General features: G+C 37.5%; 1 long non-coding RNA gene across 1 annotated transcript in view; it reads left to right on the top strand.

Annotated features, from left to right (window-relative positions):
* The window catches only part of LOC141553224 (uncharacterized), a 41,690-nt gene that overhangs the window by 8,008 nt on the left and 11,606 nt on the right, over nt 1-22,076 (top strand). The window contains exon 2 of the long non-coding RNA XR_012485327.1: nt 17,278-17,344. This is a non-coding gene — a long non-coding RNA (uncharacterized LOC141553224). The remainder of the gene's footprint in view (nt 1-17,277; nt 17,345-22,076) is intronic.

The following is a 22,076-nucleotide window of genomic DNA, read 5'->3' as shown; positions in this document are numbered from 1 at the left end:
TTCTTTCTTTGATCTCTTTGACCTAGTAGTGGTACCACTGTGTCAAAGGGTCTGCACTGTTTAATAGCTTTTGGGGCATAGTTCCAAATTGCTTCCCAGAAGACTGAATATACCTGTTTTTTCATAGCCCCTCCAGCATTTGTCATTTTCCCTTTTGTGGGGGGGACGGGGGACAATTTTGCCATTCTCATGGTAGTACTTTTAGAGTTTTTTTTTTTACTTGCATTTTTATTAATGATTTAGAGAATATTTTTTCATATTGGATTTCTTTCTATTAAAACTGGAAAATTGGAGAAGGACTTAATTTTTATGAATATGAATTATATCCTTATATATCTTAAAAATGAAACTTTTATTAGAGAAACTTGAAAGATTCCACCTTTTCCTGCTTCTTTTCTATTTTTAACTATTTTAGTTTTGCCTGTGAATAACTTTTAAAATTTTATTTTATAAAAATTGTCCATTTTACTTCCTGTGAACCTTTCTATTTCTGGATTGAAACATGCACTTTCCCCCTATCCATATTACATCTCTGACAGATATTTTTTCCCCATGATCCTCTAATTTGTTTATGTCACTCTTTCTGATCTCTTTGAAACCTAATCTTCCTACATCTAAAGGGCACATTAGACTGTGTCTATACTCATCTCTGACATTGCAAAATCTAAGATTTGTTCACTTCTTCCCAAAGTTTTCATCATTTTCATTTCATCAGGCAGATAATTCTTCTAATAATAATCAGATCTAGAGTAGCAGTTTTACTCAGATACTTCCACTACCTTTAGAAGCATGAAATGATAATTACAAGTGCGTCAAGAATTCATTAGCTGGTTCATTTTTGGCAGCAAGGGAGAGCATCAGCAGATGTCTGAGTAGTTAAATTCTTCATTATGACTTTAGCAGGTCTCTTTGCCAGGTTTGTGATGTTTCCCAAACTCTTTGTCACACCCCCAAGCACGATGCTGGATAAAACTGCCACTACTGAAATTTCTCTAGAACTTCCCAGTTCCCATCTACTAACTGTAGGGTTTCACAAAATATAATCTGGAAATTTCAGCTTCAGGCACTAAGATATTATATATTTTCATATTTCATCATCTTTACAGTTTATTCTTCAGGAACTATTAAGTACAGCTACTTGGTTGATCATATATGTCAATATTCACTTTTGTAGTTTATTGTTTGCCAATAGAAAGGATATCTGTTTGATTGATAGTGTGATGTCAACTTTTGTGTGTTATATTTGGTCTTGTTTTTAATGCCTTGATGCTATCTTTCTTTTTTTTAGTAGAATCACCATGTACATTGTTCTTCAGTCTCTTATTTGTCTTCATTCTACTTCAGTTTATTCAGATAGTCTTCTATGTTTCTCTGAATTTCTTAAAAATGTCATTCTTTTAAGCTCAATGAATTAATATACTTTAAAAGTGATTTATCAGTTCTCCAATCACTGGGCACATATTTAATTTCCAGTTTTCTGTTGTCACACAAAATGCTGCTTTGAATATTTTTGTATATAAAGTCACTAGTGAGATTTTGCCCCATTTCTAGAGGCACCTGTGTGATACAGTGGAAAGTACTAAGCCTAGAATCAAGAAGTTAAGTTCCAATCTGTCTTTACACACTAGTTATATGATACTGATTACACCATGCAACATCTGTTTATCTCAGTTTCTTCAAATGTAAAATTGGAATAATAAAAGCACCTAACTGCCATGAGGGATTTTGTCCCAAATGAAGTATTTGTCAAGCATTTAGCACAGTACCTAGCAAATAGCAAGTGCTTAATCAATACTTATTCCCTCCCTCTCTCCTGACTAAGCTGGACAAGATGAGTTTTGGCTAACCAATTGACTTTTCTGGGTTTTAGTTTGACTGTGCTTTTGTCTTAATGCTTATTATCAACAGGCTGAAAATGTTTGTGGCAGCCCCTTTATGTAGTGTCCAGAAACTGGAAAATGAACGGATGCCCATCAATTGGAGAATGGTTGGGTAAATTATGGTATATGAATGTTATGGAATATTATTGTTTTGTAAGAAATGACCAACAGGAGAAATAGAGAGGCTTGGAGAGACTTACATCAACTAATGCTAAGTGAAACGAGCAGAACCAGGAGATCATTATACACTTCAATAACAATATTGTATGAGGACATATGCTAATGGAAATGGATATCTTCAACAAAGAGAAGATCTAACATAGTTCCAATTGATCAATGATGGACAGAATCAGCGACACCCAGAAAAGGAACACTGGAAAATGAGTAAACTGTTTGCATTTTTGTTTTTCTCCCCAGGTTATTTTTACCTTCTGAATCCAATTCTTCCTTTGCAACAACAACAACAAAATTCTGTTCTGCACATATATATTGTACCTAGGATATACTATAAGATATTTAATATGTATGGGAATGCCTGCCATCTAGGGGAAGGGGTGGAGGAAAGGAGGGGAAAATTCGGTACAGAAGTGAGTGCAAGGGATAATGTTGTAAAAAAAATTACCCATGCATATATACTGTCAAAAAAAAGTTATAATTATAAAATTAATAAAAAAATTTTTTAAAATATAAACAGGCTGGAATGTTGCTGTCACAATACTTACATAGAACCCCAAACACTGATGATGCTTTGCTGTTGACTCATTAGTTATGTCTCTTTGTAGGTCCAAGAACTATAGCACATCAGGCCCATCTATCCTTTACTACCTCTTGAAGTCTATCTAAGTTTACATTCATTCTTTCTATGATGGTTTCTATCCATCTCTGCCATCCCCTTTTCCTTCTACCTTTAAACTTTCCCAACATCAGAGTTTTTTCCAACGAATTCTGGCTTCTCATTATGTGGCCAAAGTATTTAAGCTTTCAGCTTCAGTATTTGATCTTTCAGTGAATAGCCTGAATCTATTTAAGTATTGATTGATTCAGCCTCCTGACTGTCCAATGAGGATGCTCAAATAATGACATACAATTTATATACACTACTATTTCAATGTCATTTGGATTGCATTGGCAGCATCATTTCATCCATCTTTGCATCTTTTCATTACAAATATTTTTTTCCAGGGCCAGCAAAGAATAATTTTAAAAGCACCAGTCTTCTATTATAGCACTATTATAATAACCCTGTTCCATTTTGATTATGCATTATTCTCTGAAACATTAATTTTTGAAAACTAGACACATCATAGTTATTTGACGCCTCTCTCTCTCTCTCTCTCTCTCTCTCTCTCTCTCTCTCTCTCTCTCTCTCTCTCTCTCTCTCTCTCTCTCTCTCTCTCTCTCTCTCTCTCTCTCTCTCTCTCCATTGATTTTAAAGGAAATTTTATATTTTAAAAAAGAGATTCTGCTTCCTGTCAGGAACTGCCTGGCTCCCTGATTTTTCACTACAGCCAGACATCCTATTTGCTTCCTCTGATAAGTTCACTTTCCATATATCACACTCTGAGACATATTTCGGTTCACTTTCTCCACATCCCACTCTGACACATATTTTAGTCTGGGCAGGAAGAATATGGGATCTGCTTTAAAAAAAATTAACCTAAAACCCCACAAATTTCTTTGTTCTAATATAACTCTATAACTGCTTCTGATCTTTGCTTCTCGCCCAGACACATTGCCTAGATCCTGATCTCTTGTCATATCCTTTGCTCTTTGGTCTTCTAATCTAAGCTTTTGATTATTGTTTCTTGACCTCTGGACTCTGGACCTTGTTTGTCTCATCCCACAGTAAACATTCTTTCTTGCTTCTGCTTACTTTTTGTACTTGAAATTTATCCAAGAAGATAAGGGGCTCCTTTACAAATCTGGAGATTTGTAAAGTTACTTTGTAAACCTCAAAGCACCCAGGGGTTCTCAAACTACTGCCCTCGGGCAGTAGTGCTTGATGGGTTATGGCAAATGGGCTGAGGGGCGGAGACAGAGTGTGAGCTTTTGTTTTTACTATAGTCGGGCCTCCAACAGTCTGAGGGACAGTGAACTGGCCCCTATTTAAAAAGTTTGAGGACCACTGCCTGGGAAAAATGCTAGTTATTATTATGGTTATATTGAAATGGCTGAGTATTTGTCAATAGATTATAGGAAGTATTCCTTTATTGACAGAAGGAGCTAGAGGAGTCAAATTCAAATCCCCATGTTGACTTAGAAAACCACAAATTAACATGATCTCCCAGTTACAGGGAAAGTTTTACCCTCTATGCATCTTAAGTTTGACACCTACAAATCTCAAATTTCCTTTTTTAACTGCATTTCTACGAGTCTGTGATGAACTTTGACTGCTCGTTAACCTCTTCTTCCTCCAATTTGTGATTTCCCGGCTTTATTTCTTTTTAGTTGAACTCCTGATCATGACTTTTCACATCCTCTTTTATATTCCTGTCCTCTTGCTGCACTGGTCAACCTTTTGCTTCCCCTCAATCAATCAATAAGCATTTATTAAGCTCCTACTATGTGCCAAGCACTATGCTAAGCACTGGGGATATAAAAAATGCCCACAAGCTTACTATACCCTGTTCTGATGCTACATTTTCCTTCTTTTGCTTCCTCTGCCGGAATTAATTCCCATTATCTCAGCGCCTTTGTTCCACAAATTCTTTGTCTCTCCAGTTCCTTTCCTTCCCAGCTTTAATGACTGACCTCCACCAGATTTTCTGTTGAGAATTTTCTCACCTGGATAAAATAACTCCTCATTTTTCACACACTACTCTCAGCTGTAGCTCGGAGCTGCTTCTTTGTCATTCTTTTGCAGGGCCTAATTCACTTAACAACCCACCCTCATTATCCTTTTCTCCCTTTCACTCCATTGCCTGATGTTAAAGAACCAGGAACGCTGCAGTTCCAGATTTGAACCAGTCAGATCTGGGAGTTTTAAAAGAGCCCGTGAGAAATCCGATTGGGGAGAAGGAACAGGGAAATGGCATTCCTAGTCCCACCCAGGGCTTACCATTAAAACTGCTTTACGTGGTGGTGGGGATGGGCGGGGCAGAGGCTGGCTGGATCTGTTGTGAAAAGGAGGACGGGGCAGTGGCTGAAGGAAACATTTTGTTCTAAATCTCAATCCCGGAAAAGTTGGACAAAATCTAGTATGAGTTCAAATTTACTCAGTCCATCAGGGGGCAGGAAGTAGAAAGAACAATTTCCTATCAAGATAACTCTGCTCTCCCTAGTGACATATAGTTATCTTTCTGTGGAAAGGCATTTTTAAAGACTGAATCAAAATTTATCTAATGATTAAAAATGTTAACTATTGTCACTGAGAAAAATTCAAGTAAATATTCAATTAAAAAAAGATTCAATAAAAGGAAGCTGTCCTATATTGAGTCAACTGCAGTGAATATATACATTGAATGGAACCAGTGAAGATTTTTCAGAGACTGTAGAAATAGAGAAATTATGAAAGGCTTTAAATGCCAAATTGAGAAATTTTTATTTTATTCTAGGATCAACAGAGAATTTACAAAAAATTCTCAAACAAGGTAATGACATAGTAAAATCTGTGCTTTAGGAATACATTTAGGCAGCCATTCTAGATATTTGTTTTATTCTTCCAACAGAAGGTAAGCTTCTTGAGGGAAGGGATTGTTTTTTGGCCCTTTTTTTTTTCATCCTAAGTGAAGCAAGGTACCTGATAGATTTAGTTATTGTTTTTATTGTTATTGTTGTCTTTTGTCCTTCATTTTTTTAAATAGCTTTTTATTTACAAGATATATGCATGGGTAATTTTTCAGCATTGACAGTTGCAAAATCTTTTGTTCCAACTTTTCTCCTCCTTCCCCCCACCCCCTCCCCCAGATGGCAGGTTGACCAATATATGTTAAATATGTTAAAGTATAACTTAAATACAATATATGTATACATGACCAAACTGTACAAAAAGAATTGGACTTTGAAACAGTGTACAATTATCCTGTGAAGGAAATCCAAAATGCAGGCAGACAAAAATAGATGGATTGGGAATTCTACGTAGTGGTTCATAGTCAACTCCCAGAGTTCTTTCGCTGGGTATAGCTGGTTCAGTTCATTACTGCTCTATTGGAACTGATTTGGTTCATCTCATTGTTGAAGAGGGCCATGTCCATCAGAATTGATCATCATATAGTATTGTTGAAGTATATAATGATCTCCTGGTCCTACTCACTTCACTCAGCATCAGTTCCTGTAAGTCTCTCCAGGCCTTTCTGGAAGTCATCCTCTTTGTCATTTCTTACAGAACAATAATATTCCATAACATTCATATACCACAATTTATTCAGCCATTCTCCAATTGATGGGCATCCACGTAGTTCCAGTTTCTGGCCATTACAAAGAGGGCTGCCACAAACATTCTTGTATATACAGGTCCCTTTCCCTTCTTTAAAATCTCTTTGGGATATAAGCCCAGTAGTAACGCTGCTGGGTCAAAGGGTATGCACAGTTTGATAACTTTTTGAGCATAGTTCCAAATTGCTTATCAGAATGGTTGGATTCATTATTCACAATTCCACCAACAATGCATCAGTCCCCCAGTTTTCCCACATCCCCTCCAACATTCTGCATTATCTTTCCCTGTCATTCTAGCCAATCTGACAGGTGTTTAGTGGTATCTCAGAGTTGTCTTAATTTGCATTTCTCTGATTAATAATGATTTGGAGCATCTTTCAAATGGCTAGAAACAGTTTCAATTTCTTCATCTGAGAATTGTCTGTTCATATCCTTTGGTTTGTCCTTCATTCTTGAAGAGGACCATGGCATTAGGGAGGTGATGCCATGACATGCAAGTGAATTGGATTTATGTGAGGGAGGGCTGGGCAAGATTATCTGCCTGGCTTTCCCTTCCAGAGCCATCTGTGTCCAGTAGTAGCAAGATATAGATCAAGACAATTAGAGATGTTCCTAGATGCAGTAGGACTAAGCATTTAACAAAGATTTGTTGTTGATTGAAATTTTAAAAAAATGTTTAAAATTGTTTTTATATGTAATTAAGGAGAAAATAATTTAAAAAAAAGAATACAGTTCAGCAAGCCATGTGGAAAATGGATTGAAGAAAGGGAAAGACTGGAATTGTTCTAGCAATAGTGAAAAGGAATAATGATAAGGACCTGATCTAGTATGTGCAAATGGAGAAAAGGAGATGGATACAGTTAGCCAGATCAGCTCCTCATCAAGGACTGTATTAAAACAATGGTTGATTCTGTTAGAAATGTTATGAAGAGATTGGCACGAGGGCCACTCTGTGATTTAGAATGTAATGTTTTCTTCAGCCACTACCCCATCCTCCTTTTTCCAGGAGATCTAGTCAACTCCACCCAGGTACAGCAATTAATGTTAAGTCCTGAGTGAGGCTAGGAATGCTATTTCCTTTTTCCTTCCTCTCAACTGATCTTCTCAGAGGCTGAATGCTTCTCTTTTAAAACTTCCAGGCGACTCCAGTCCACTTCTTGCTCAAAAATTTTGAGAGTTCAAATCATTTTTTAAGCCTGTGATGAAATGTTTGCCCCTCTGAACTACAAATCCCAAATACCAGCCAATTTTCAAACCCATATTACAAATGCATTTTGATAAAATGACTATTTCTTTGCCATTCTGTTTGCTTGACTTTTCATTGACCAAGATGGGTTATTATTTACTGAACTTGGTGTTCATTCCATCTCCTGCCTCACAGCCTTTTCCAGTATTCCCTCCATTCTTGGACTGCACTTCCTTCTTCTGGCTCTTAAAAACCTTTAGCTTTTTTCAAGGCTCAGCTAATGTGCCAATGTCTATCTGAAGTCTTTTCAGATCCTCTTAGTTATTAAAGTTTGGTCTCTTAAATCTTCAAAGATCATTCTGATACTCATCTGTTTGACTTAGTATCCCTTTCCCCTCCCCCAGCCCGAGATAGAGGGCAGAGAACATCTTTCATGTTGTCTTTGAAGCACCATGCTTTGCACATGGTAGACTGTTATTAAGTGTTTATTAATTGGAGTTGGAACCATAAAAGATTTTCACAGGATAGCAAAAGAAATACACAAATAAGAAAATGACTGTTTACTGCCTGTTTAAAAAAAAAAGTCTATATTGTTACTGATTCAAATATAGTTTCACATAGAATTGGATGTGAAAATGATGAGCTTTGGTGCCGGGCGGAGAGTTGTGGAAACCCCTTCTGGTTGGCGCAAGTCCTTCGTAAAAGAATTTACAAACCCAAAAAGTTAGACTGGCAAAAATAAGTTTATTGGCACTGGGAAATCAGCTTTTGCTAGAAGGCTAACTTCGAGTGACAAAGTTCTGGCAGAGAGATAAACAGGGATGTGTTGACACTGTGAAGAGGAGATCTCTTCTCAGTGGGCAAGGTCCTGGCAGGCAGCTATGCCAAGGAGAGAGAGGGGTTCCTTGACAAAGCATGGTCCTGCTTTGGGTCTCTGCCAGGTCCTGACAGAGAAGTAGGTGAGAGAGATAAAGAGGGGTTAATGCTGAAAAGAGAATGTCTTCTCAGCAGGCAGGGGGTTTTCACAGGCAGCTATGCTAAGAAGTCCCATGGTCCTGCTTTTTAGGTCCTTTGCAAAGAAATGAGTTTAAAATTGCTGTTTTTATAAGGAAATCTGAGACAGACTTTTCAACCAAATGAGATTTCCTCAATGCTGACACTGCTCCCAGGCCTAGATTTTCAGTAGAATGGGATCATTTACTGGGAATGGTCCTGAGCCAATTTTCAGCTCAATAGAGGTCTATAAACCACCAACATAACAGAATGGAACCACTTTATCTTGATTCCCATAGGCAGGCCTCTCCCAGAGGAGCTTCTCCAGAGTTCAAGGAAATTTCTTCCCTTCATGGAGTTTCTCAAACATTTACCTCATTGCTTCCCCTCCCCCCCCAAGTCAGGACAGTTTTTTCTCAAGAAAGATCACTTGAGCTCAATCAGGAAGACTTGGATTCAAATCCTTTTTCAGATATTTACTAGACATTAGGCAAGTCACTTAGCTCTGCCTCAGTTTCTTCAAGCATAAAATGGAGATAGTAAAAGCACCTATCAGGGTCATTGGGAGGATCATATGAGATAATTTTAAAGCATTTAGCACAGTGCTCAGCACATAGGAGGCTCTATAATGCTAGCTATGGGGCAGCTAGGTGCGGCAATGGATAGAGTGTCAGGCCTGAAGTCAGGAAGCCTCACCTTCCTGAGTTCAAATCTGGTCTCACACACTTCCTAACTGTGTGACTGATCCTGATCAAATCACTTAATTCTGCTTGCCTCAGTTTCATCATCTGTAAAATAAGAAAGAATTGGCAAACTATACTGGTATCTTTGCCATGCAAACCCCAAATGGGGTCACAGGCAGATATGACTGAAACAATTGAACAATGTGTAGCTATAATTATCTATCTACCATCTATCTAGTCTTGTCTTTAGTACCCTTATTGTGCATCCTTCACAATACTTTTTAAAATCGTGTCCACCTTAATTCTGATATTTTTACAGTTATTATTATGACTTCAGGGTTCTTGCTATACCTGAGACTTTGCTATACTCAAAACAACTCTGAAGGGATCCCATGCCCAAAGCTATTTGTCTGGTTTCTAAGGTGGCCAGAAAAATTAGTTGCTTTTGGGAACAAGTGATATAACTATTTATCTCTGCCAGAATGAACAGTTGATGAGCACTTCACTACTCCATAGTGCTGAGGAGATAATGGGAATCCATGTGGTATTTGTGTTTTGTGATACAGACCAGTGGTTATAGGAAGAAAAGCTAGAGCTGATTTTCTACTGAAAGGCAAAGAAAGATCTAAGAATTTTTGAGTAAGTTTGTCTTCTATGCTAGCATTTTACCGATAGAAATCTTTTATTTGAAAAGATTAGATGCATAAAACTGCAATTCAATTCAGTTCAATAAATGTTTGTTAACCAGTAAAAGGATATGTCATTCTTTCTAGAAGTGCAGCTGATGAGAAATGGAGGTATTATTCCTATAAAAACTTTGTAGGAGCTTCATTACCCCCTTTCTGCTAGTTTTGATCTTTCTTGTCTTCTTTTTCTATTTTAGAAGACCTTAGGCAACAGCATCTTTCACATAAATTCAATTACTATCCATATGGCACCTATTGGAAAGGGTGCCATAGCCCAGGGACTTTACCATTTTTCAATTTGGGGAGGGCACATGGTATAAAGAAAAACAATTGAAATCTTGCTTCTGATGCTTACTACCTGTTTGATCCTAATCAAGTTCTTTAACTATCCTGCGCCTCAGTTTCCTCATCTGTAAAATGAGGAGGTTGGAGTTGATAGCCTCACAGTTCCCTTCAAATCCTGCATTTGTGAACTTTCTTCCTAAGCCTAGGCCTCTGTGGTAATTAATCTTCGATAAGGCTCCCACATACTCTTTCATGAGCAAGCTGCAACACATTTGCCAGGAAAAATTATGCAACAGAAGTGATATAAAAGATACCATCAAAAAGATGTATGCTGTTCATAGAGTAGAAGCAAGGAATACCTGGAAGATATCCCTCTTCTTATATTGGTATCCATAGTATATCTAGATAATCTAGACAGAGGACCCCATGAATGTCAAATGGACCCTCTGCCAAAGATTTGTGAAAGGACACAGACAAAAGTTAATACATGATGAGCAGGACATCTGTAACATTGGAGGAATTACCTTCATGGATGAGACCATAGATTCTTGTATATATTAAAATATGAGTTACACTGTGTTTACCTTGGTCTCCTCATCTGTAAAATGATCTGGAAAAAGGAATGGAAAATTATTCCAGCATCTTTGCTAAGAAAGCCTCAAATGAAGTCACAAAGAGTTGTACATGGCTAAAACAACTAAATAATTATCTCTATCACTAACACAACAAAAAATACCATAATCAGAAGTGCTTGTCTTTTTTATATAATCCTCTATCCCAACATCAACATTGGAAATGAAAAATCTTGGAGGAATTTATGACTCAGTGTCTGTTATCAGAAAACTTACCATTTTGAATTTCCAACAACTAGCCTTGGCAAGATTCCACTCTTAGATACACATATCTGTGTTAAATTTGTGTGCTATAGCCTAGATCCATTCCCTTTTCTATCTGTTGAAATAATTTTTCTTATGAAAACTCCTTTTGTGTTGTTCCTTGGGTTTCTTTTCTACAGATCGAATGATCAACTCTTACTTTCAGAAAGTTGATTATGGTCACATCCTAAAGTCTTTTAGATCTGAAGTTTTGAGTTTTGAGTTTTGGGGCATCTCAAGGACAATGGAGAGATGCATTTTGGGTATAAATAGACCCCCAATGAATGATATGTACTCCAGAGGTCATGTAAATATATTAGAAACAGCTTTGACATTCAGTTATTTCAATATCATCTAGAACACTTCTAGTGAATAGAGAGATCACTGTTCTTCAAGGAAATATATTTCATTGTCGAGTAGCTTTGGGAAAGTCACATTTATGGGAAGCCCCAGATCCTTCCATCTATTCTGAAAATATATCATGGCCTCTTTCACAAAACAGAGGGTTTCTATGATAAAGAATACAGCTAAGTCTTGATTAATGGGATAAGTCCTGTGAAATGATCAAAGGAATATTTGAATTTGCTTATCTTATACTTTCCATTGGAATGGAGCCATGATCATATTTTGGACAATTATAATGGAACACAGTATGAATTCAAATACACGCGATCATTTCACAGACTTCATTATTCACACTAATTAGGACTTGGGTGTATATACCTAATGGAGCTATCCAGTTTTCCCTATTTGCCTTTTTTCTTGTCTAGTCATTGTGGTCCTAGCTCTTTAGAGGTGAAAAACACTTTCTCCTTCCTTTCCCCTTAAGTTCCACTCTTGAAGTATATGTTATATACAGGGAGTAATGAGGGCTTGCTGAACTCTTTTCAGGGCTGATCATCTACCTTTGATCTCTACTTCCCACCCAACTCTTACCTGTGGATCCAAGAAGCTGTATCATGTGCAGTGGCCACACCCCAATAAACTGTCTCAGAACATGGGCTAAACCAAGTTGAGGGTAACAGACAGGCCTCAAACCCACTGGTAAGCTATGAGGGGTATCTTCCTTTGATGAAATGGACAGATAAGAACAATTTATTCCAATGACTAGGAAGGCTTTTGAAGCAGGCAATGTGGAGCACTTACAGCTTGGTTAGACATTAGAGATGCCAAGGTCGTTGATAGCATCCCTGACCGCTCCCAGTCACCCTAACTTTTGTATTGCCATTGAACTTCAATGACTCTGGAAGAGAGAGAGTGAGGCTGTCAATTTAGTGCAATTCTACCTCACTTTAATTCATGCACTAGTCAAGACTTCATCCCATAATATCATTGGTCCTCTTCAAAAATAAAGGACAAATAATACCTTTACTCCTTGACCTCACATATTTCCCTTCTCCCTCCCCCCAGTGACTTTCTACAAACTCCTAGAAGTAAAATTCCATAGTGTCACTCTACTGGGAGAAAGTTCCTGTATAATCTTGTATAACCTCTCTGACCTTAGACTTGTCCCAACCTTATCACCTTTTCCCTTTTCCTGGTTCCAAATTTAGCCTTTTCATTAGGCATCTGTTTCTTCTATCTACAACCTCAGATCAAGTTCTCATCTCCAATTGCCCCCTGCACTACCTGTTCTACCTGCTCTACTGAAGAATCTGTCTACTATCCTATTTACATCAAATACAATCAATGACCAAACTGGGTTAAGATGGGGAAAAGACCAGTGGATTTAATGATACGAATGTAATTAGTGACCTTGGAGAGAACTATATTAGTGAGTGGTGGAGACAGAAGTCAGATTGCTCAGGACCAAGGAGTGAGAAGATAGTGATGAAGTAGAGGCAACTAAGGCTATGCTATACTTTCTAAGAGTATGAGAGTGAATGAAAGGAGAGACATAAGATAATAGTTTAACGGCATTAAAGGGTAAAAAGAAGGATTGGGTTTTGTTCTGTTTTGTTTGTTTAGGATTGAGTAGATCACAACATGTTTTCAGTCTGAAAGGAAGGAGCCAGTGGAGAATAACAGACTGAAAATACATGAGACAGAGGGAGCAAAGTGGTAGAATAGATAGAAGGAGATGGAAGAAAATAAAAAAAGAATTAACCTTTGCAAAGGGCTAAGATCATCTCTTTTGAGTATAGAGGAAAGGGAAAGAAGATATTAATTTCCAGAAGCTTCTAAGTCTTCTATTTTTGAAGTTAAATATCCAGGTTGGTTTTTTTTTCAACTAATTCTAGTGGTTTCTGTACTCTTTGTAGGAACATAGAATTCAAGTGTTCAAGGGACTTGGGGTGGTCAAGAAATGCAATCCATTCCTGGAAAAAAAAACAACCCTTTATAACATGGAATTTTATAGAATCACAGAATTTTGAGAGTTGAAATGTACCTTTACTCCAATCTATATATGAAAGGAATTCAACTCCCTCCCCCAACACATTTGATGAATTGGAAGTCTTTAAGCCTCAAGAGGTTTAGACAATCCAGAATTAGTTGAAAAAAATTAGATATTTAACTTCAAAAATAGAAGTATGATTTTTAGACTTCAGATTGTATCTACTTTGATCCTACTTTTAAATTCTATTTTGTTTTCATTTCAAATTATTTTCTACTCTACTTAGTGAGAAAGCAAGAGAAACAAAATCTATTACATATATGTTTAGTCAAACAAAACACATTTCTGTATTACCCATTTATAAAAATGAAAGAAAGAATAAAAATATTCCTTAATCTGTTCTCTGAGCCCATCAGCTTTATATTTGACGGCGGATCTCATATTTTATCATTAACCCTTTGGCACTGTGTTTGATAAAAGTTCATAAATTTTTCAAAGTTGTTCTGGTACAAATGATTTTTCTGGTTCTGCTCACTCCACTTTCCATCAGTTCACACATGTCTTTTCAGGTTTCTCTGAAACCTTCCCATCATCATTTCTTACTGCACAATAATATTCCATCACTTTCATATACCAGAACTTTTTAGCCATCCCCCAATTGATAGGCATACCCTCACCTTTAAATTCTTTGCTTACACAAAAATAGAACTGCTATAATTGCTTTCCTGCATCCAGTTTAGTCCTTTTTCTTTCTCTTGATTACTTTAAGGACATAGAACTAGTAGTTTTGCTGAGCAATGTAAATTTTCACAGAGATTGCTTACAACAGATTAGGACATTTCCCCTTTGCATCAAGCTGAAATTTTGGAAATGTCCACTCATTGCTAATTTTTCACTTTGGAATCAAACAGAATGAGAATGAATTCTCTTTGACATGATCATCTTTCAAACATTTGAAGAAAACTGTCATAGCTCCAAGGTAGTATGGTGGATAGAGGGTTGACTTTCTGTTCAGAAGAAGGCAAGTTCAAATGCAGCCATAGACATTAGTTGTATGACACTGGGCTTGGTACTTAACCTTATTTGCCTTAGTTTCCTTGTTGGAAATGGCAAACCACTTCAATATTTTTGCCACATAACTAAATGACTTAACAACAACTGCAAAATCTTATCTTTCTTCTCTTATCCATGTTTTCACTTTTTCAGGCTTTTCACCTCTATCACATTATCCTCATGTGGCATGTCCTGAGGTCCTTCATCATCATCTTCAGTTGCTCAATATTTGGCATAAAAAATGTTGCCCAAAATTGAACCTAGCACCAGAAGAGAAGACAATGAGATGACCATCTCTCTACTTCTGGAAGCCATGTTTCTTTTAATGAAGTCTGAAATTCTTAGCTACCAAATTAACATTATTGGTTCCTCTTGAGCTCATTACCACTAACACCCAAAATTTTTTTTGGACAAGTTGTTCCCAGTTAGTCTTCTTCTGGGTGAAATTCCATTTGTCATTGTCCCTCTTGAAATGGAGTATCTAAAACTATATACCAAGAAAAGCAATCTTTACTCTCCTCTCAGAAAAAATCTTTTTGAGAATTAATTTATTCACAGAGTATTACCATAACTTCTTTTTACAATGAAGGAAGTAATAGTCTCACTGTCTATAAATGCAAAGTACTGTAGGGTGTGTAATGTCAAGCCCAGGTTTGCCTTGGCCACAGCACATATGCATAATTATTTTCAGGTCTGGGAATATCATTTTAAGAGGGCTAAGGGAGCAATGACAAACTGAACCACATCATTTTCTCATTGCTTGAGCTATAGGCAATAAATAAATGTTTTGTTGGATTGAATTGAACTGAAATGAAAGTGTGAACCTGCAGTGATAAGCAGAGATCCGGCCCAATTCAGGCCAGAGCCAAATTGATTAGAGCACATGACAACTGGGAAGCTGCTAATAATAGAGGCTAACTTTCAGAGCCTCAGATCTGGGGAAAAAAATCAGTTCCATTTCTACTTAAAGAAAAATCAATGTCCTTAGCAACTAGATATTCACTTAGGCAATAGGATTATATTATTTGAAAATTTCCCCTGTACACAATACACTATAGAATCCTCATATATAGAAAGGTTTTAACAGCTACTCTGAGATATAGATAACTTGCCTTTCAGACCCTATTGAGCTCACTATTAATACTATTAACATCATGACCTTTTAGGTTAGAAGCTACTGGAAGTAGGAATTGAATATTTTAACAACTTTACAACTTCTTGAAAAAGGAAAGTAAGGGAACTCAGTTCAGCTTTATTGGGCCAGTTTTTCTCCTATAAGTCACTTTTAAGTAAAAAAAAAAAAGAAAAAAAAAAGCAACATACGTCACTGTGGATCATGTCCACAGAGACCTCAGCCAACTGTAGAAATGTGGTACACGTGTACTGAAAGGAGGTGGCCTGATTTGCTTATTGTGCGATCATGGACAAATCTCAGAGCCTTAGTTTCTTTATCTATAAAATGAACATAAATATACTTGTACTACCTACATTATAATAGAGTCCTTGTGTGCAAAATACTTTGCCAGCTTCAAAGTTATATCATTGCTATCAATGATAATAATAGTTATAATAATAACAATAATAAGTTTTAAAGAAAGGTGGACTACACACACTGTAGTTACAGGATTAGATCCTATGCTATTTATTTCTTAAGACCCTCCTCTGTGGGTAGATAGTTCTGGGCAGGCCTGAATTTTGGTTGCAGAGGACATGCTGTCCTCCTCTTCTTGACACTGTAGTATCAGGAATTTAGCCAAGAGGACACATAAGAAGCATCCCTTCCCTATTTATGTCTTTGATTTGCCTACCAACATAGTCTCCTCCTTTCCCATTCTTAGAGAAGGGGCTAATTTAGAACCACTGGAAGTTACTAGTGGCATGTCATTCCCTGCCATCATTCCCAAGTCTCTGTTGGCTTTCACACAATAAACAGCTTGTTATTGTTGCTGCTGAAATTACTCAATTGATGGATTCATAGAATCTTGGAGATGATCTAATCCAATCCCCTGTTTTACATATAAGGGAATTAAGGTCCAGAAAAAGAAAGTGATTTGCCTGTATTCACAGTTAATTGGCAAAAAAAAAACTTCCACAATGGGGGAAGTTTTAGCATTAGTAATACTAATAACAACATAGAACATTTATAATATAGTAAATTTAAAGTTTGGAAATATATTATTTCACTAGATCCTTAAAATAACTCTTTCTCATAAATACTATTATTAGCTCTGTTTTACATATAAAGAAACTGAGGTTGAGAGAGGGCAATTAACTTGCATAGGATTTTAGGTAATATATGAGTCAGGATTTGAATTCAGATTTTCTGCATCCTAAGAGCAGGGCTCTTTATTTGTCTTCAGTATCCTGTTCATAGAGCTACTCTTTCCTGATGTTCTCCTTCAACATAGAAATACCTGAGTTTAGTGCCAAGTTAGCAAGAATTAGTTAAAATGGGAAACTACTAGATGATACATCCATTCTCCATCCCAAACCTATGGCCCTTCCCCCACTATTCTGCAAACAAGGTGAGTTCTTTTCTAGCTCAACCACACCCTGTTTCCTCCCTAGCAACGGGCTCCTTAGCAAAGGACTTGGATAGACTCCAGCATTTTGGAGTCTAACCCTTCCATGGGAGCTTGCGTTTCTATTCTCTCTCTCTCTCTCTCTCTCTCTCTCTCTCTCTCTCTCTCTCTCTCTCTCTCTCTCTCTCTCTCTCTCTCTCTCTCTCTCTCTCTCTCTTCCTTCTCCTTCCTTCCCCACCTCCATTTGCCCTACACATATTTTGCCCTGTTTTTGTTCCTAAGGTGGTGGAGAAGAGATTGGGGGAAAGAGGGGAGGGAGACTCAAAAAGATGAGAGAAAGGGGAAGAGGATTGTGGGTATTTCCACCAGTGATCTCCAGGCTTAACTATGACTTTCCTTTCCCAGGCTGTGAATTGAAGATTAATCCTTTGAAACCCAAGACAACACTGAATCCCGGCTGAGGGCCAAAAAGGTAACTCCTCTGTCAAGAATGAATCCTGGCCTGAGATTGGAGAGACCCAAATTCCCTCACCCCCAAAAGATTAAAATTCAAGGTCAAAAGCAGCAGCTTTTACCAAGATTTACACATTACTTTTAATCAAGCATTTAGCTGATAACTTTAGGGAAGCACCAGCAGGAAAGTAATGTAAAAAACTCCAAGGTTAGACTATATGTTATATAAACTTTTCACTATGGAATATGATACTGTTAGTCATTGCCAAATATTAGGCTTTCTTCTTCCTCCAAAATGCAAAAAGTAAAAGCCAATCTCCTTGCCCAAAAAACAAAAAGGAGAGGGTGGGGTTGAGAAGTAGAAAGCTCATATTTTCTTTCTTGTTTGCTTTGCTATAACTTTGTAACTCTATACTTCATCTCCTTTGCTAAAGAACATGGTAAAAAATAATAACAGTAGTTGACATTTATAAAGCACTTTCAAGTTTGCAAAGCATTTGTATGCTTTATTTCATTTTAAGCCTCACAACAATCCTCTAAGGCAGATGCTGCAGATTTACTATCTCCATTTTACAGATGAATTGATTGAGGCTCAGAGGAACCCCAAATCACTAAGCTAGCAAATGTCACAAGCAAGATTTGAATCTATCTCCCTACCTGCAGAGCCAGCACTGCTTCCTTGGGGGCTTACCCTCTGTCCTAGAGAATTGTGATCATTGGTGATGGAAGTTTGTCAAAACCAAAAAAAGAATAAAGGTAGTTTTTGCATTGTTTCAACAATAGAAATAAATAAGTGGGATTGCTTTCCATAAGCATAGTCAGGCAAAAAACTAAAAGGATTTCATATTTTCCTAGAGGTAAATAGAGCAGTGTTATGTCTTTATGCTCCTCACACAGGTAAGGGGGAAGAGTAGTGATGGGCCAAAGGCTGGCCAAAACAGCAATGTCAATAGCCCTTATTGCCTCCCCTGAAAGAGTATCTCCTTAAGACCTTTTGACCAGCAGCTAGTATAAAAGTCTTCTAGAGATAATCCCCAATCTTTGTTTAAAGCAGGAAAGAGTACTGAATTTGGAGTTAGACGAATTTGAAACTTAATTTTATGAGCATTATTATTATTGTTGTTGTTGTTGCTTCTTGGTTTTCTGACCTCTCTAAGCCTTCATTTTATCTTGTGTGAAATGAGAGGACTAGATTATGTGAATTTTCAAATCTAATTCCTAAAATCTTATCATTCTAAGAAAGGTTGAATGCTGGGAATTTGTAGGACAGACAAGAAGGAGAAGCTATATACCACAGGAGAATGAAGGAATCAGTAGGAGAAATTTTGGGAGGCAGATGTAAATAATAATAAGTAATAATAGCTGACATTTGTATAGTGCTTTATGACTTATAAGGCGATTTTAAAATACTATGTCATTTGATCCTAAGTGCTATTTGCAGATGAGAAAATTGACATAATTAAAGGTTAATTAACTTGTCCAGGGTCACATAGTCGGGAAGTATATCTGAATTCAAGTCTTCCTGACTCCAGGGCCTTTGCATTTATGTACTGTATTACCTAGCTGCTGTGGAGTATACCTGTTTTACGTTATGAACAGGACCAACTCTGTTCACCATGAGACAACAAAAACAGAGAAAGAAGAAAAAAGACAGCCATCATGACCATCTCATTCTCAAATTTCTTCCAAAACCAAAGTAGCAGAAGAACCATATTATTATGGATGAATGAATAATTAATTAGATAAATAAAATCCACCCCCCCTCCCCCAGTTAAAGTAGCAGCTTCCAGTGGTTCCCACGCTCTTCTCATATGAAACTACATATAATCAGTTATTCCATTTGCTATATTCTCCCAGGATAAAAGTATCAGCACCCCTCCTCTTGCTTTCTAATTAAAGGGATGGAAAAAAAATGCAAAACAACATAGGAATAGGCCACTGAGTTTTATACTAACATCCTTTTTTTTTTTGGATGCAAATTTAAGAAAATCACCATGCAGAAAAGAGTGAAATGTTGCCCATGGCCTGATCTTGAAGAAACACAGCTTTCTATTTCCTCTTCCTCTTGAAGAGAATTGATAATAATAATAGTAGTACTAACAATAATAGTTTGAGACAAATATTTCCCACATATGCTTCAGTCAGGGAGAGGATCTTAAACTTTTCTTTGAAGGGAAAAAAAAATCATCCCTTTGTTGTTTAACCCTGAGACAACTACAGCCAAGATGATTAGAGATGCTGGCTTCCTTCCATGCCTCCTCTTGTTCCCAGGAATTTGCCAACTCTGCATTTAAGTCCAGCTAAAGGTTGTGTAATCCCTGCACCCACTCCAGTCTACCAACTCCTAATGATCATGGACCTTGCCTGTTTCTCAGGTTCACAAAATATAGTTCCCCTTTTCTGGTGTTGTGGATTGCCTTTTTGCCATGTTCAAACTGAGTCAGATTTTTAGGATGATAATCCTCAATCTGCCATAGGTAGATGAGAAATCTGAACTACAATGGGGAAAAAAAGGAAGAAAAGAGCTTTCTACTTCCTTGTGTACCTCATTGCTTCACTTATTTTCATCTTTATTCTTTTCTCAGGTATAAGGGAGGTATTAATAATAATAATAATAAATAATTTACATGATGTGGATAGGGAACATGGATGATAGAACCAGTTTATATATTCTAATGAAGAGAAGAGCAAAGAGAGCATAGTGTTAAATTATAGTTTGAGTATTTTAGGTGAGACCGGACTAGAGTCAGGCTAGTAAAGTTTTGCCTTAGGGCACTGACATTAGGAGATGTATGTATGATAGAATATGTATTTTTCTCTCTGAGCAACACAAAGACCTATTCTATATCCTCTAGAAGATTAATGTTGTCCCTTTGGCCAACTGGCTCCCAAAGTCCCCCACATGATGGAAGTAGGCTTCAGTCTTTTTTTTCTGAGAAATGACTGTTCTCAGCTTCCTGCCCCCCATTACCAAACAATGGCTACCTTCTCTTCCCACTAACTCTTCTCTAGTCTATACTGTATTTATTTACTGGCCCATAATAGCTTTCCATCCCAGGTGAAAGAATCATTAAGGAGGTTGTGTATGGTGGAGGATGGACTTCATTTCCCAGTTGCAATGCAAATACCTCCTAAGAGGGCCACATCTTCAACTTTTATGGGATTTTTGATGTACTCACTGGGTTGAAAAAATAGCTGGCTAAGATAAACACCTTTGTGATGAATTCTCAATTTGTTACCACGCCTAAAGTCTAAATTTAGGATTCTTACCCTAGAATTCTTAGAGTTGGAGATTTAAAGAGGGTCTAGCAGAATGGGAAAAGAACTAAACCATGAAAGGGAAAGTAAATGGATACAAAAGATAATTTTGTTATTGACTTCACAATTTTGTACATAAGTACACAGAGCCACTACTTAGTAACATTTGTTTAGTAACATTGGTCGAAGGAAGTAATACCTGGGGTGCCACCAGGAGCTGCTGATAGGCCAGGATCATGAGATATAGAAATGTCAACCAGACAGTTACCAGCCAACCTGTGGATAGCTGGAGCTGAATAAAGCAGGATAGAGACTGGAGAGTCAGGAATCAAACAGAAGTTTAATTTATTTCACAATGAGGAAAATAGTTGCAAGTGGAAGCTTCCCCTTTCTCCTCCCCTCCTGTTATGCTGGGGGCAAAGACAGGGCTTATATATGTTTAAAAAACCAAAACAAAACAAAACATAAGGGAGCTGGACCAATACATAATCATTCTTAGCAGTTCCATAGCAGGCTCATGCATTCCTGGATCTTGTGGATCCTGGGACACAGGATTGTTCCTCTTGGAATAGGCCCAGGCTGATTGTCTCAAGTTTTAAGGGTTCTTGAGCCTTGTGATTATTCAGCATGGTGCAGAACCAGAATCGGTATGGCAGGAATAGGAGTGCAGTATCTGGTTAAGTTACACAAGCACAGGAATTAAGGAATTGTTAGCATGTTGATGGGAAGACTTTGTACTATATGCACACTAGCTGTTTCTGGCTCTCAAGATCTCTGGGAAATAAGGGGAGCTCCAAAAAAAAAAAAAATCTGAATAGTTCTTGATTGATATGAAAATCAAAGTTCCCTGAGTGAACAGCTGGTGTTCAAAACAATGCACTTTGTCAGAGAATGAGAATGAGATCATCTAAAGTTACTTCTAACTCAGGGCATAGCCTGCTTGCTGGACCTTAGCTCTGGGAAACATGGTATCTCCAGTATCTTGACAGAAGGGAGTCAAAGGAGAGAAAGAAGAGAGAGGAAAGAAAGCTAGGAATGATGGACAAGAGAAACTAAAGAATTAATCCCTAGAGTAAGTAGGCAGAAGGCTTTGATAGAGATCAGTTTAGCTCCATGTTCCCACCCTTTGGGGACAATGGTCCAGTGGTGTCATATCTAAGTTATCTCAAACTCCTGAGACTCACCTTCTCTAGTGGTTTGGAGCAGTCTCAGCTTGCCATACCCTGTCAGGAATCCCAGTCATGTCCATGAGGTTAAATTTTCCCTATAAAATCTACTCATGGGCCTTGTCCTGGTTGCTGCCTTCCTTTGGTCAGTCTGCCACAGCAGGCACTCTTCCTCGTGATGTCTTTCCCCTTTTCCTTCCCCTATGTCTTGTGGTATCTCCCCTAATTCCACTATGCTGCTTCCCAACCCCACTTCTCCTTTTTCAGCTAACTAACTCTTTTAGGGTATTGAGTCCCTTTCAGGATTTAGCCTGCCAGCTAAGGCCA

This window comes from Sminthopsis crassicaudata, chromosome 2, assembly GCF_048593235.1.
Source record: "Sminthopsis crassicaudata isolate SCR6 chromosome 2, ASM4859323v1, whole genome shotgun sequence".
Lineage (NCBI taxonomy): Eukaryota > Metazoa > Chordata > Mammalia > Dasyuromorphia > Dasyuridae > Sminthopsis > Sminthopsis crassicaudata.
Note: the sequence above shows the minus strand (reverse complement) of the source record. Positions and strands in the feature narration are given on the sequence as shown.